Source organism: Melozone crissalis, unplaced genomic scaffold (genome assembly GCF_028551555.1).
Source record: "Melozone crissalis strain CALT ecotype California unplaced genomic scaffold, PUWL_Pcris_2 ptg000033l_1, whole genome shotgun sequence".
Taxonomy (NCBI): Eukaryota; Metazoa; Chordata; class Aves; order Passeriformes; family Passerellidae; genus Melozone; species Melozone crissalis.
Window position 1 is genome coordinate 16,764,282 of NW_026535811.1, and position 14,145 is coordinate 16,778,426.

General features: G+C 40.8%; 1 pseudogene; it reads right to left on the reverse strand.

Moving 5' to 3' along the window:
* Positions 1-5,086: 5,086 nt before the first annotated feature.
* LOC128940424 (killer cell lectin-like receptor subfamily G member 1) lies at positions 5,087-10,948 on the reverse strand (annotated as a pseudogene).
* Between the last annotated feature and the right edge of the window lie 3,197 nt (positions 10,949-14,145).

Here is a 14,145-nt window from a genome sequence, read left to right on the forward strand (position 1 = left end):
CTGTGAGGGGTACCAGGGGCAACAAGTCTGTACTAAGCAGTATTTCTGTAGCAAGGCTACAGGCTGCCATGTGCAGGAGCTGCCTCACAGCTGCTTCCAGATAACTTTGGTATGGATGTGAACAGCCCAGGATGCTTCAGAAACCTCAGACTGTCAAAGCCAGTCAGAAGATCCCTAAGAGAGAGTGTGACAGCCCTGCTCAAACAGATTTAAGAAAAAGCAACACCCAGAGCAGGGACACACCTGAGGGACTGTGGTTTGTGGAAAGCCCATATCAGAGTGGAGGAAAATGAGCCAAATGCATGGATTGGCAGAGAGAAACCACTGCATTCCAGCCTCAGCCTCCTGCACTGCCCACCACATTGAAGGGACTGGGAGAGATTGAGTGTAATGCATGGGAAAAACAAGGTAAGTGGGACCAAAAAGGTCTCAACCTTCTTGGGAGTGGTGTTGGACTGAAAATAAGTTTGAAGGAAGAGGAAAAAAAAGGTGTTTACCTAAATATTTGTTTAATAGTTTAGTGTTTCTTTTTTTTCTCAAAGGGCAAGTCAGTAATCAAAAATTTGCTCTAGTTGGTGATAAATTAAATTAAATTTTCCAAGTCAAGACTGCTTTGGCCATGACAAGTTCCCTTACTCCACCTGGTAAAACTGTCCAAGAGCAGTCTGCTGGCACAGCTTGTTCATGTACCAGTTCCAGCTCAAGTTTAGCCTGCTGTGTGATGGCTGACCTCAGCAACAATTGTTTTACTGCCTAATGTAGGTGGTCAGAAAGTCATCAATGTCATCATTTTCAGGCAAGGCTGCTTTAGATTTCTCCACATGTTAATTAATGGTCATTCCTGGTGTCACTAATATGTTACAGTGATGTAAGGTTGTTACCAGTTCCTCTGTGTTTCTTTCTGATCTGTACCTGAATTATTTGGAACAGCAAGGGTGTCGTTCAGAGCCTTGACTGAGCTTTCCCCCCAGCTGTTTGTGCTTTCCTTGTTTTCCCTAGGACTCACCAGATTCAGGTGTCATTTTGTCTGAGTGATAGTTCTGGGCAAGTTGCATCACATGACAAGCTAAATTCCATTTCCAAAGGATCTCAAAGCAATCTACAGAGATTGATACTAAAAGGATTGTCCTGGTTATGGAAAGGCAGCTGTTCTTCAAGCTGCAGAAAACAATCACAGATCAGCTACCTACAGGGTAGAAAAAGCATTAAAACCTCAGGGCTCTGAAGCAGGAGAGGGGGAATACTGCTGGAACTGGATCAGTACTTGCAGAAATACTGAAGATAATTCACTCATGAATAGTTTGAAAATAATATTATGTTTCCAAATGGCATGGTTTTGATTGGAAAAATGAAAGATGTAAGCCATGCATAATGTGGGAGTTGTGAAAGCAGTAAAAATGAAAGACTAACTTACATGGGGAAATAGCAGAGAAAAAAAATATATATGGTGGCTACAATTTGGTCATTGTGTGTTTTCTGTGGAGTTTTCTACTGCCTCTTAAAAAGTACAGAAAAAGAGATGGGTTGAACTAGTCTAACCTAGTGTGAGACAGAAAACCCCCAGTTATTCTGTTTTCTACTTTCAACAACTATCAAAAGCTTTTTCTATTAAGAACCCATGCCTTAGTCAAAGGACTCAAATAACCACTGCTAATGTAAGATATTTATTTGTCTGCCTGGTGGGGTGTAGGAGCTGTGAATCTCCAAAGTGTGGAACAGAGATTAAAGAGTCATCAGATGGGACAGGTTCAATAATATTAGTGCAGGACCCAAGACCACAGCATTAAGTAGGATTCACTGCTATGAAATTTAGACAAAAGCTTGTCAATCCTGTCAATTCTGTGAAAGTATTTACAGTGTAAAGGAGAATAACCATATCCTTCCAGCTGGATAACAATGACAAAGTAACTAATACACTTCTCTGGAGCAAGAAATACCAAGAGCCTTTAAAGGTTAGGAAAGAGCATCAGTGGAGCCTTAAGAATTTACACTGGAAGAAAAATATTAGCTGCTTGTTTCTGCTTTCACTGGCATTGCAGAAAAGCTCCAGTTTGGGTTTTATCAGAGCATGCTCTGCATCTAAAATCTGAGACAAGAATCTGCTCTAGGCAACATTCCTGGCACTGAGATTGGTACAGTTGCACAGTAACATTTTGCCTAGTCTATAAACACCAGCTTAAAATCTCTCTCCTTTCCTGGCATCAAAACAAGTAATTTGATAAAATCAGCTTTCCTTCAAGCAGTTTTTTTTTCCCTGATGAATGTAACACTAATCAAATGCATTTCATCAAAATACTTGGGAATTTGAAAGAAAAAAATGAACAAAAAACAGAGTAACAAAATTAATTAGCAGGTCTGACTCACCTACATGCTTTATTTGATGTCAGCTGACAAGACTCCGGTCCAGAAGTAAGGAAAGAAAAATTAAAAAGGAATTTAAATCAATTGAAAATATTAAAATGCATGTCTGCAGAAACATTATGTATAATTGGAAGTTTATTTCAAACATATTACTTGCTGCTAGTTAATTACTGTTGCAAAGCATATTTTAAAGGTTCAAAGTGCTAAGAACTGCCAGATCTGGCAGCATCTGCTCCTGTAGGAAGTTGATAAGACAGGGTTTTTTTACACACATGATATTTTCTTCTGCTTTCCAAACTAGCTGCATAAAACAGGACCTATTCTTAGAATAGTTCTCAGCTGAAAATCAGCTGAAAGTTCCCCCCAAACCACAATAGTGGAATTAATGGATATTTCACCCCTCTAATACCCAAAATGCCGGCAATACAAAAGAAGTCAGATCACAGTGAAAAATTCCCTTATTCCTCCGTAATTAATATTACCAAACAAAATAAACTAGAGATACTTTTTTTTTAAAATGCTGATTATCTAAACTTGTTTTTTCTCCAGGTTTTTTTTTTATCTGACACTGTGTACACAGCAGAATTGCTTTCAATTTGTATAAAGTGCCATAAGAAAAAGCTTAGTCCTTTAACACCCTGAAGGCAGCACAGAACTGAAAGCCAACAGGGTTCTCACCAAGACAAAAAGCAAGGCAGATATATTTAATATTCTCCTTAATTTTTTCTGATGAGCAGCTCAGCAGTGTACAGTGCCTTTAAATGAAAGCTGTGCTGTAATATTGATTTTTTCTTTAAAATGTGTACACACTGATTTCATTCCATAGCCCAAATAATTTCCCACATCTCCAGTGCTGTCAGTATAGTTTATAAATCTAATAGTTGATTATGGAAAAGTCACAAACTTGCAGAAGTAACACAATCCTATTTCTTTCATGCCTCAGACTCTATAGGGAGAACGGGACAAAAATTGCATGTGCAGAGGAAAGACTTGTATATTCATGAGGAGCTATCATACATATGAAAGAGGAGAGTGCTCCTCAGAGGCTGAAACAACACCCCAGGTGAGAGGAATCTAAAAGCCAAGGATCCTGCCTGGTTTGCTTTACATTCTGCTAGGAAGAAATATAGAAAACAGCAGAATTTATTGAAGTATTTGGAGCACCTCTCCTGTTTTTCTCACATGCTCTGCTGGATTTTGTAATTCAAAGTGAATAGCTCTTACAGAAAACTAAAGAACATAAAGAAGTAATTTTTCAAATTGTTTCTGAAGGGCTAACAATTTTAAAATTACTAAGGTATTATGAGAATTAAACATTCTTTAAGATAGCTATGAAGAATGCAGGAAAATAATAAGCTACTATTGCATAACTTTAATTAACCTTACATTTATTTAATACCAAAGGGGTACTAAAGATGAGATTTTCAGAAATATTCTTTAGGCAACGACTGTTTTGTCATCTAAAACATTCTGGGTGTTACACTAGCATCTCAATTTTCTTGGTAAAAACAAGTTTTATTTCTGTAACAAACATGCTTTTTCCATCTAATTCTAATAATTTATTTTGTGACTGCTTAGGACAATGAACCTAACAACATAATTCACAGTATTTTAATAAATACTGTCACAAAATACCACCAGATTGTCCCTAAAAAGTCACCACAGTCACCTTATCGTGTAGTCAAAGTGCTGTTGCACAGCACAGGACATTTTGTGATTGTGGCCTACTTGTCACAAAAATTTGAACTATATTTATCTGTCTGCTGAATCCCATGGGAAGAATTTCTGGATGAGGGGTTTGGCAGGACTTCTTTAGGGAGAGACCTGTTCTGAAGGGAACTGAGCAGGGGACAAACAGACCCCTAGGGGTGGTGCAGGGCACTTGAACCATGGCCGAGGTGGGCCTTAGGACAAAGGGACTGGCAGATGAAGGGCTGCACTCATTTGGCTACAGAAAAAAGGTAAATTTGTCAGTCCTTAATCCCTTGGGGTAGGAAACTGCTCAGTCGCTGTGGCTGCAGTGTTGTTGCAAAGTATTTTACCTCCTGCTCTCCTGACTCTGTTCCTGCCACCATTTTGCCTTTTTATAAATCAATGGATGCACTAAGCAGTAATCTCGGGGAGGAAAACAGAAAAAGTGACTCCTGAAGAAATTGTTAGAAGCAATTCATGTTTATTTTCAGCTCAGCAGGGTAGCAGGCTCACTCCCTGGCAGCTATTTACACAGCAACGTAACACTAGGAGCCGTGCTCCAGTTTTCTCCAGGTACAAACATAAACCACAGCAGAATTTAGGTTAGAAAGGTCCTATGGACATCATCTGATCACTTGCAGAAATAGGCCAGCTTCAAACTCCAAGCTAGCTTTCAGCTTTGGTGCATGTCACCAGTGTCACAAAAGAGGGAAATAAACTCAGAGCTTGTGTGAGCTCACAGATTACAAGCTCACCTCTGCCTAGGACTTCAAAACAGCAATCACAGCGTTCAAGTACCTCTGAAAATGACTGAGAGACTCTGAGAAATCTCTCCTCCCCCTTCTCCTCACCTTGAAGACTGTCTGTCACTAGGGGAGGGCTATGAATGTGAACATCACCAGAGTGATCCTGAATGGAGCCAGGAGCAGCACTCAGACCTCCTGTGGAAGCTGCATTCATTCCTTGCAGTGCAGAGGTGGCACAGGAGCAAGGAGCACAGCACTTCTCAGAGAAACTTCACAGGAATCAGGCCTTAGCACAGCTCTCCAAAGAATACTCCCTCAGACAATGTCCACAAAGGTCACTGAGCAGATTTCTCACAGATCCATGGGGCAGGGACTTGACAGCTGGAAGCATAGATGGCACCATTCAGCAGAACAGTGCGGTTCTGTACAGGGCTGGTGGACTCGACCGTATGGGAGACAGAGCACACAAGCAGGGTGACACCACAGAGGGATCCCCACTTTGGCAGGGGGAAGAACATCTCACATCTTTGGAGGGAAGAGACCTGCTGCAGTTGGACTTCATGAGCTGATGTCAGGGAGGATCCATCCTGGGACACTTGTGATGCCTGGAGCTCAATGTGAGATTTGCAGCTCACCAGTCTCACACTGGGCTCTCCATTTCCTATCACTACAGAGATAAATGTTCTGTTCCACGAGGGACTTTTTGCTTTTCTACTAAAGGCATTTGGTACAGAAAGTATGAAGTATCTCAGTTAATGTATCCAGTTAAAATCATCTGTATGGGTGTGTGAAAGGCGGAAGCCTCTGCTTCATTAAGGTTATCCAATCAAGGTCTCGTTCAGTGCAAAACAGCATAATGAGGACAAAATTATGAGAGAGAAATCCACAGACACAAACATTCAAGAAATAACAGACAAAACTGCAAAGACCAAAAGTCTTCAGCTACTAGTTGATGGGTCATCAAAAGCCTCCAGGCACAGCTTTGGACAGGAGCATCCTGGGCTTTGTGACAGATAAGAAAGTTAGGGTGAAAGTGGAGCAGGAGGATTTGAGTACATTCAAGGTGGGCCTCTGTAAAACTTGTTGAGGAGCTTTTAGGGGACGAGAAGGAAATAGAGGGGAGGAGGTGAAGCAAGGGATGGGTCTGAGCCTCTGGAAGCAGGTGGTGATTACAGGCACAATCACTGTGTCACAGTCCTTTGCTTGCATGTGTGCTGTCTCTGGTGGAACTACAGACAGGAGTGTAGCAGCTGTGTCCATTAGCCTGGGATAGAGACTCCCAGGCCTACGTGCACCCCACTGGGCTCCGGCAGCTGGGCAGGAGGAAGCCCTTAGCTGCATGGCCCTTACCATGGCCACTCTGAACATCCCTTGGCAGCCGTGATCATTGCTGGCTGACTTCTGTTGAATACCAGGAGACTTTTCATGGCAGAGGGGGGAAGAATATAAAATTCAGGTGTTTTATCTAAAAGTACAAAGGAAACACCATACTCGCTTTTCGTCACTCAGTTTTGAGCTGTCTTCCTGGGCCCAGTCCCCATGGGTGTCCCTCTGTAAACCAATCCAGTGGGATTTGGTGTGTAGTACCTGGAAGAAGTCCTAGGAAGGATGGGAAGGCAGAGAGATCAGTAGATTCAGAGAAACCAGGTCAAGTCATGGGTTTTGAAGAGTAAAGAAAGAAGCACTGTGTGAGAGGCGAAATTTTGGGGCCATTTCTGAGTGTGCACACCTATTCCCTTCCTTCCTACAGGGACCTGCTTTGTGAGACTTGGCATTTCAGAGTGCCAGGCAGCTTCCCATCTGTTTCTGTCTGTGGGTTCTGAGGGCTGAACTCATGACAAACAAAACTCAGCTGAGTCAGGCAGAAAGAAACAAATCTCTCTTGCCAAGTGTCTAAGGGAAAGCCTTGTCTTTGCCAGTGCAAAGGAGGTGGTGGGTGGGTCCAGGAGCCTTTTACACTCTCCCTTCCTCCCAGAGGGAAGGAGCTGCCAGAACTGTGCCTGGGACTTGCTCCCACTCCATCCTGCCCTTGCCCCTGCAAAGGCACCCACCATTTCACTGGTACTGCTGGTCACCATGAGCTCCCTGTGCCCAGCAGGATTCCAGGTTGGAATTGCAGTTCTTCTTCTCCTTGGAGAAGGAGTAACACCTGCCTCTGTAGGTCACCCACTGCTCAGGGCAGCATGGACATGGGCAGCCTGAAAAAGAGTCGTACATGTCTCTTCCCACTCAGAGTCATGCCCAGTTCCTTACAAACACATTTCACAAATGTGTTCTTTCAGACAATTATTCTCCCCAGTTACAATGATGCCATCCCTGGAGCTCTTCTGAGACTGGCAAAAAATCAGAGTCTCTGAAGGAATCTGTGAAGGGCATCCATTATCCAGATGGAAATAGGCATGAGAATGTATTTTTTTTAAAGAGAAGAGGTCCATGTTCTTCTTGGACCAATGAGCAGATTTCAAGAGCTCTGCTGTGCTCCCTGACAAAGTTCTACAGACAAATGAAGTATTTTCAGTGAAGGAGATTTATTTACCCTTGGTAATAAAATGCCCTGTTATTCCCAGCAATGCCATGAAGAGGATCCCTAGAATCACTGCAACAATCCAGCAGGTAGTAGATTGTTGCAGCCTGAATTGCTGCTAGTAAAGCCCAGGGTAAAGAAGCAAAAAGAACCTTTGTATAATACCCACAGATGTTTAATTCAGCCACACAGCGTGAGATGTTCAGAGTCCCAGAGCACTCACTTGTCGAGAGTCCAGGTTCCTCTCTGTCCCCAGAGGGCCGGGCTGACAAAGATCAAGGCCAACAGGGGAATAGGGAGGGAGTGGCTCAGGGACATAGGAACAGACATAGGAACAGGGGAGGGAGCCAATGGGGTCTTAACAGCTTTTTGAGGGGAGATTCTTGTGTCTCCTTAATTTCGGGGGTGCCTCCCAGGGCCTCCACAGTAGATGAAACAGGAGAACCTAACAAGAAGAAAAAGAACATAAAAGTGAGAAAGGTGAGGTTTTCTTTAATGGGACCAGCTCTAAAAATACAATTCATGTCAAACTGCAGTGTCAGTTTACCTCAAGCCTGCACTCATGTCAGAGTCACACAATGTCTGACAGGGTTCTTTTTGATATTCCACACATTGATAATTTAACCTTTAATTACAAATTTGCTTATTTGAAGATGTGATGTTTCATGAGATTCTGATTTAGCAGAATCAACCACAGCTATGTGTTGGAAGCACAATACAAGAGCAAACTAACAAAATGTAGCAATTTCAATAAAGACATGAATCACAATACAAATGTGGTTCTTACTGGCAGAATTTATGATATGTTCACCATTGCAACACTGACTAGCACCAGGAAGAAATATGTATCAGGCTAATCAGGCTATATATATGTATACACACTGTCCCCATGGTGGTCTGGTTAACTTAGAAAAACATTCACACTCTTTTGATTAACTCATGAACAAAAATTCACACAGCCAGCTGATATAATCAGCTGATCCACCCAACTGATACAAATGTTAATCAAAAAAATTCAGTCACTGCATACTTCAATCAGTACATTGCACTTTCCTTTGAGAGTCCCTCCCTTGAGACTTACCCCATTGTAGGGGATTACTGATCAGTCACAACTCAGCTTTCCATCTGAAGGGAAGTCCAAATACCATGAGTGTTTTGATACAGCACCAACAGAAGTTCTTAGATCACTCTGTTGGAGCTGCAAATCTGCAACTTCAACCTACCTTCAACTGCCCATCCTGCCCAATCTCAAACAGCAGGACAGAAAGGAAAACATAGCATACAAATGCACATCTCTAATTCAGACATGAAATCTGCTAGACTGCTTATTCACTAATGCATGTATCTGTTCCATTATTAACAGATTTTACCTTTATTCTTGATGTCCCTGTTCCCCTCTGTTCTTTGTATTCGCTGTTTCTTGGCAGTTCTGTGTTTCACATTCAGAGAGAAGTGCTCCTTCTTATCCCTGTCACATGCTTTTAAGTGTTGCTTTTTTAAACTTTGCTTTACTTGGAATTTAGAAGTCCCATCTGCCACAAAGCCTGGACGTGGATCTGGATTTCCCTGAGGGTTGGCTAAGCTTTCATCACAGCACTTTGGAGTAATTTCTAATGATAGAGCATATTATTAACAGAACAGTAATATAAATAAGGAATGATGTCATACATCAGCTTTTTGGAATACAAAATGGTTTAAGCAATGACAATAGCTCACAAAGAGGATGATCTTTAGTGATTAAACTGCTGCTCTGATGGATGCTCCATAAATCATTGAGGGAAACTTGCTTTGACAGGGGAGTGAAGTAATCTAGCATTCTTCACATCCCATAAATAAGCAATTTAGGCTTGACCAAGATAAAAAAGGTGAGAAATTAAATTTCCTCACTTAGCAAACAGGTAATTCTAGTGAGATAATTTTAGTGAGATTGCATTTCTCTTTCACTGCAAGCACCATTAATGAAAGCAATGCAGGTGTGTTTGATCTGTATCAACATCCTTAATTATATCCATTTATTTATTTATATTAACAACACAGCAAGACACAAGAGTTTGAGAACTGAGACAAGAAAATTGAGGGGGGTTACCTTAACTCCACAGGAGGAAGCTGAAATGTAACAGTAGAACAGGTGGTGCCTGTGTCCTTTTCTCCATATGTGACTCTGCGGGGTGGCAAAGCAGCCATTCTGACTGAAACAGGGCAACTGCAAGATGAGAAATAATTATTGTGGTGACCCACATGGGAAACTTGAATTCTTCCACTCCAGAACAAAGCTCTACCATTTCAGATTTGTAGTGACAACCATGGCAACCTGTTCCTGCCATGGTTGCACCAAACTCTGAGCTATTTCTAATGTCACGTTCATGGAGCAAGAGAATATATTGAAAAAGTTCAATCTGTGGAATCCATTACTAAAATCATATGCTTGTACTGCCAGCCCTTTTCTACAACAGCAATTTCACTGACCTGTCCAACAGTATCAGCCTTTCCACTCAACTCTTTGATTTGTGTTCACGTTTGCTTAAAGCTAGGTCAGGACTTCAGACAGAAAATAGAAACTATAGTACCTTCAGAACAGGAGACTTCACAAATCATTAATTATGTTAATTCTGAGAATTATTAAAATTTGAAAATATAATTCTATTAAAATGTGTGTGATTATTTTTACTTTATAGGCTACCAGGAATATACATGCCTAATTTTCAAACATATAAATATTTTCCACACTTTTTCTTAATTTCCTTTCCCTTCTTTTTCTACTTATACTCCTCTTGTTTTTAAGAACACAGAGAAGAACTGGTCAGGGCAGTAATCATGAGATGCTGGAGTTCCTGAAAAGAAGAGAAAAATACAAAAACAAAATCACAATCAAGCCTGGACTTTAAGAGAAAAAATTTTGGTCTGTTCAGGAGTCTGTGTTCATGGAAGAAATCCCACCATGGCAGAGATTCCTGTAGAGAAGAGAGGCTCAGGATGGGACTGGTTTTCAAGGAGCTGCTCCACTGAACTCAACAATGGTCTGTTCCAAAAAAGCAGGACACAAAACAAAGGTGGCAGCAAATGTTTTCAAGAAGACAGGGAACTTCAGGACATTCAGCCTGACATGAGGAAGAAATTAAGTAACTACACCTGTTAAACCTAACTCATCAAACTAAATGCTCTTCTCCAGCTTGGAGCTGAAGTACCTTTGTTTCAAAAATACACATTCAAAAAAAAACCTTTGATCACAGACAACTCAACCTGTATCTAGCTCATCTTTTTTTTCTCACAAATCGTAAACCACAGTAAATCCACGCGTTGAAAAGATAACACCAGCTCACAGGAAATGTTTTTTCTGAAGACATTAATTTAAACCAGGCAGGAAACATCGGCTTATCTTGAAGACAGGCTGAGGTCAAGAGTTGAGAGCTGCAGCTCAGCTGTGGACATGCTATTGGTGTAAAGAAAAAAGCAACAATCGACCACGACCAGGCTCAGGCATAAATATCTAATTGCTCTCATTCTTGTTGCAATGATTCAGGTGGAAAGTTAAGAAAGATTTCTCCAGTGGTGACAGCTCTGCTATAGCCTTTGCACATCAAAGTATTCTCTTCTTACCTACCCAAGCATTATCCTTCACCTCCATGTACTGAATTTTGAAGAACTAATCATAGGGAGCTGATCAAATAAAAAAATATTTCTGCAAGGCCATATGGGAGTTGAGCACATCCACTTCATTACAGTCACCCAATCAAGGTCCATTTAAATGCATAAGAGCATAATAAGCTACAGAGACAGAAACCTGGTGCACATAAAATAACAGAGGGAGCATTTTCCACATAATATCAGCGGATGGATGTGAAATTCTGCACTGTTTTATTTCTGAAACTGTTGTACATTAAAAGATTAGCAAAATGAAAAATCAAGACAGGCAATTTGTCTTTCATCCCTTCATTATTTATTTTGGGTTTAACATCAGCATGAACAATTCCTCTTGGTGATCCTCATGGATCCCTTCCAACTCAGGGCATTCTATGACTCCATGATTCTATGAAGGAAAATGCCCCTTGCAGAAGGAGGAGCTGTTTAAAAACAAGGCAAAGGGAAAACACTAGCTCACCTCCTTTTATCATAGATGGAAAGACCTGTTAAACCATCCAAAAATATGAGAGTAACATGAAACTTATGTGAAAAAAGTAGCCTTTTTATATGCCTTGGACAGTTGGGGGAGATGTGTGTGGATTATTGCTATTTCTTGATGGTGCAGCACCTGCTATAAATAAAACCACAAGCTGTAGGAGGTAGCACATAAACCAGTGCACTCTCACATTCTCATGACTAAAGCAAAGCCCTCACCAAAAATACAATTCTGTGAATTCAGAAAAGCAAGAGTACTGCAGTACTTCTCTTTCATGTGGCTGAACAAGAGCCCTTTGCAACATGCCCACTGTAGCACAAAGAAGATTTTGCAGTTCAAAGACTTTCAAAGCTCATATGTGGTTTAAAAAATTCCAAGCATGGTGAAGCCAAATCATATCAGGAAAATTTAATATCTGTGCCTCCTGTCTGTTGTCACTTTTTGGACCACTTTTTTCACTCTGCCTGCTCTGGACAGGATTTCCTCATCCTTAGGAAATCCATTGGATCTAATTCAGTCTCTCACTGTAAAGCTGATCAGATGCCTGAAGAAGACAGGTAGGAGATAAGGCTTTATGTGCAATGAAAAGTAATCTACATTTAAGAAGAACAGAGAAACAATCCATCAGAAACTAATTAAATTATGCAGATGGCCCTGTCATCTTTGAGAAAATGAAATATAATAATAAAAAGGCAACATTTTTGATGGGAACAAAATATTCAAATTAAACAATTAAAACAAAGTCTATTACTAAAAACTGAAAAGCCCTGATTCTCCACAAAACAACTAAAAAATTACCACCAAGTCCTCAGTGGGTTCACTAAGGAGAAACTGATGTGTGGGTCTACATTGATCCTAAAATGGAGACTGCTATGTGGAAAAGATTTCTGTATAGGTTACTTTAAAAAGCAGGGACAGCAGTTAAATTAGGGTAACTCCACATGTACAATTACATGATGCCAGCATCAAATTTACTGTAATTTAGATTCAGTTACTTTCAAATCAACACAAATTAACCAGGGGAAGACAAATCAGAGTAAGAATGCTTACATTCTTTGAATGAATAAGGCCACTTTATTGAAGGGAAATGAAATCACATCTTATTAAACAGCAGGAAAAGGCCTTTTTGTGGGCAATTTCATAAGCAGGGTCTTGGCACAGATTTGCTTGCAGGGGAAACCAAAGTAGATCTTTTGTTGGAGGCTGTGAGGTGCTCAGCATCTGAATTCCCATGGATTGCCTTGATCAGAGCTTTCACAACAGAAATAAAATATGAGCATTTGTGTAAAGCAGAGCATTGCTTTCTGTGCTCTGAGAACAGTGCTGCATTTGTTACCTTCAGCTCTCTGTTTAACAAGGCTCCCTGTGCATTATTTGTCAGGTCTGCAGCAGCACTGGGGATGCTTTCACAGCTCTGGGATTGTATTACCTGCCACACACCCACCTTTCACAGGCAAGACTTTTCTGAATACCCATTCTTCAGTGGGAGGTTTGAACCAATCAAATGCTTTTTTAAATGAATAGTTTATTCATCAAAGATAACTGTGAATTTGACCTAATTTACCAGGCAGCTTTGAACCTGTCTTCAAGTGAGGGAGAGAGAAAAGGATGTTATTATTTTACCATTTGGAAAAGAAGGTATCTCAATTCTCCAGGTCAGATTTACACCAACTGGTTTATGAAGATCCAGGTGGCAATTAGCCAACACCATGGGAAAAGCCAGAAAGCTGACTGCTTCCTCTTGAATGGACTTTGCAATGTCCCAGTGTATAGTGGTGACACATGTACTGTATGAACTCACATTACATTTATTTAGGGAAGCAAACATAATTTCCCACAAAGCCTTAGCGACATAGAAAGAACAACTATTTCATTCATGTCATTTTGCATTAAAAATAGAAAACTTCTTACCATTGTCTTTGGAAGAAGACCAACAAGTTTTGATGGAAACCAGAATGGAAAGAATCATGCTAAGTGGGGGGATGCTGAGTGAACACTGATTCCACTCTTCACACAGAATGGTAAAAGTATTCCTTTAATGTGTATTTAGTCTTTTTTCGCAAGGACCTTTAATGCTCCAAGTGCCAAAATAGTAAGAGAAAAAAAAAAAAACCCTAAGATACCGTCACCTTTAGAAATAGAAGTAAGAAAAGCATAATTTTTTATGATGTCTGTATGTCCATTAAAATCAATGATCAAAAAGTTTCATATAAGCTTTGGAGTACTCACCTGGCCTGCACAGAAAGCACACTCTCCATGAAGATGTATGATATTTGTGTAACAGCTTCTGCATCCACAGACATGAAGGGTTTTCTTGGGTTTGCTGTTGTTGGGCAGGGAGGTGTGGGGATTGGTTTTTTGTGGGTTTGTGTGTTTGAAAACAGTGCCCATGCTCCCAAGGGAAGCTAGAGTATAAAGCACTGAAGAAATCACAGAGAATTATTGAATACCATCCCAGCATGTTCCCCAGGACATCTCCTCTTTCAAATACCTAACTGATGCATTTTCCTGGGACAGAAAAGATGGGAAAAATTTCCAGAAACCTCATGGTGGGTTGACTCTGGCTGAATGGTAGGCACCCATCCAGCCACTCTATAATTTCCTCTTCTTAACCGGAGAGGGGAGAGAAAATAAAACAAAAGGCCCTCAGGTCAAGATAAGAACAGTGAGAGATTGTTCACCAATTACTGCTATGGGCAAAAGAG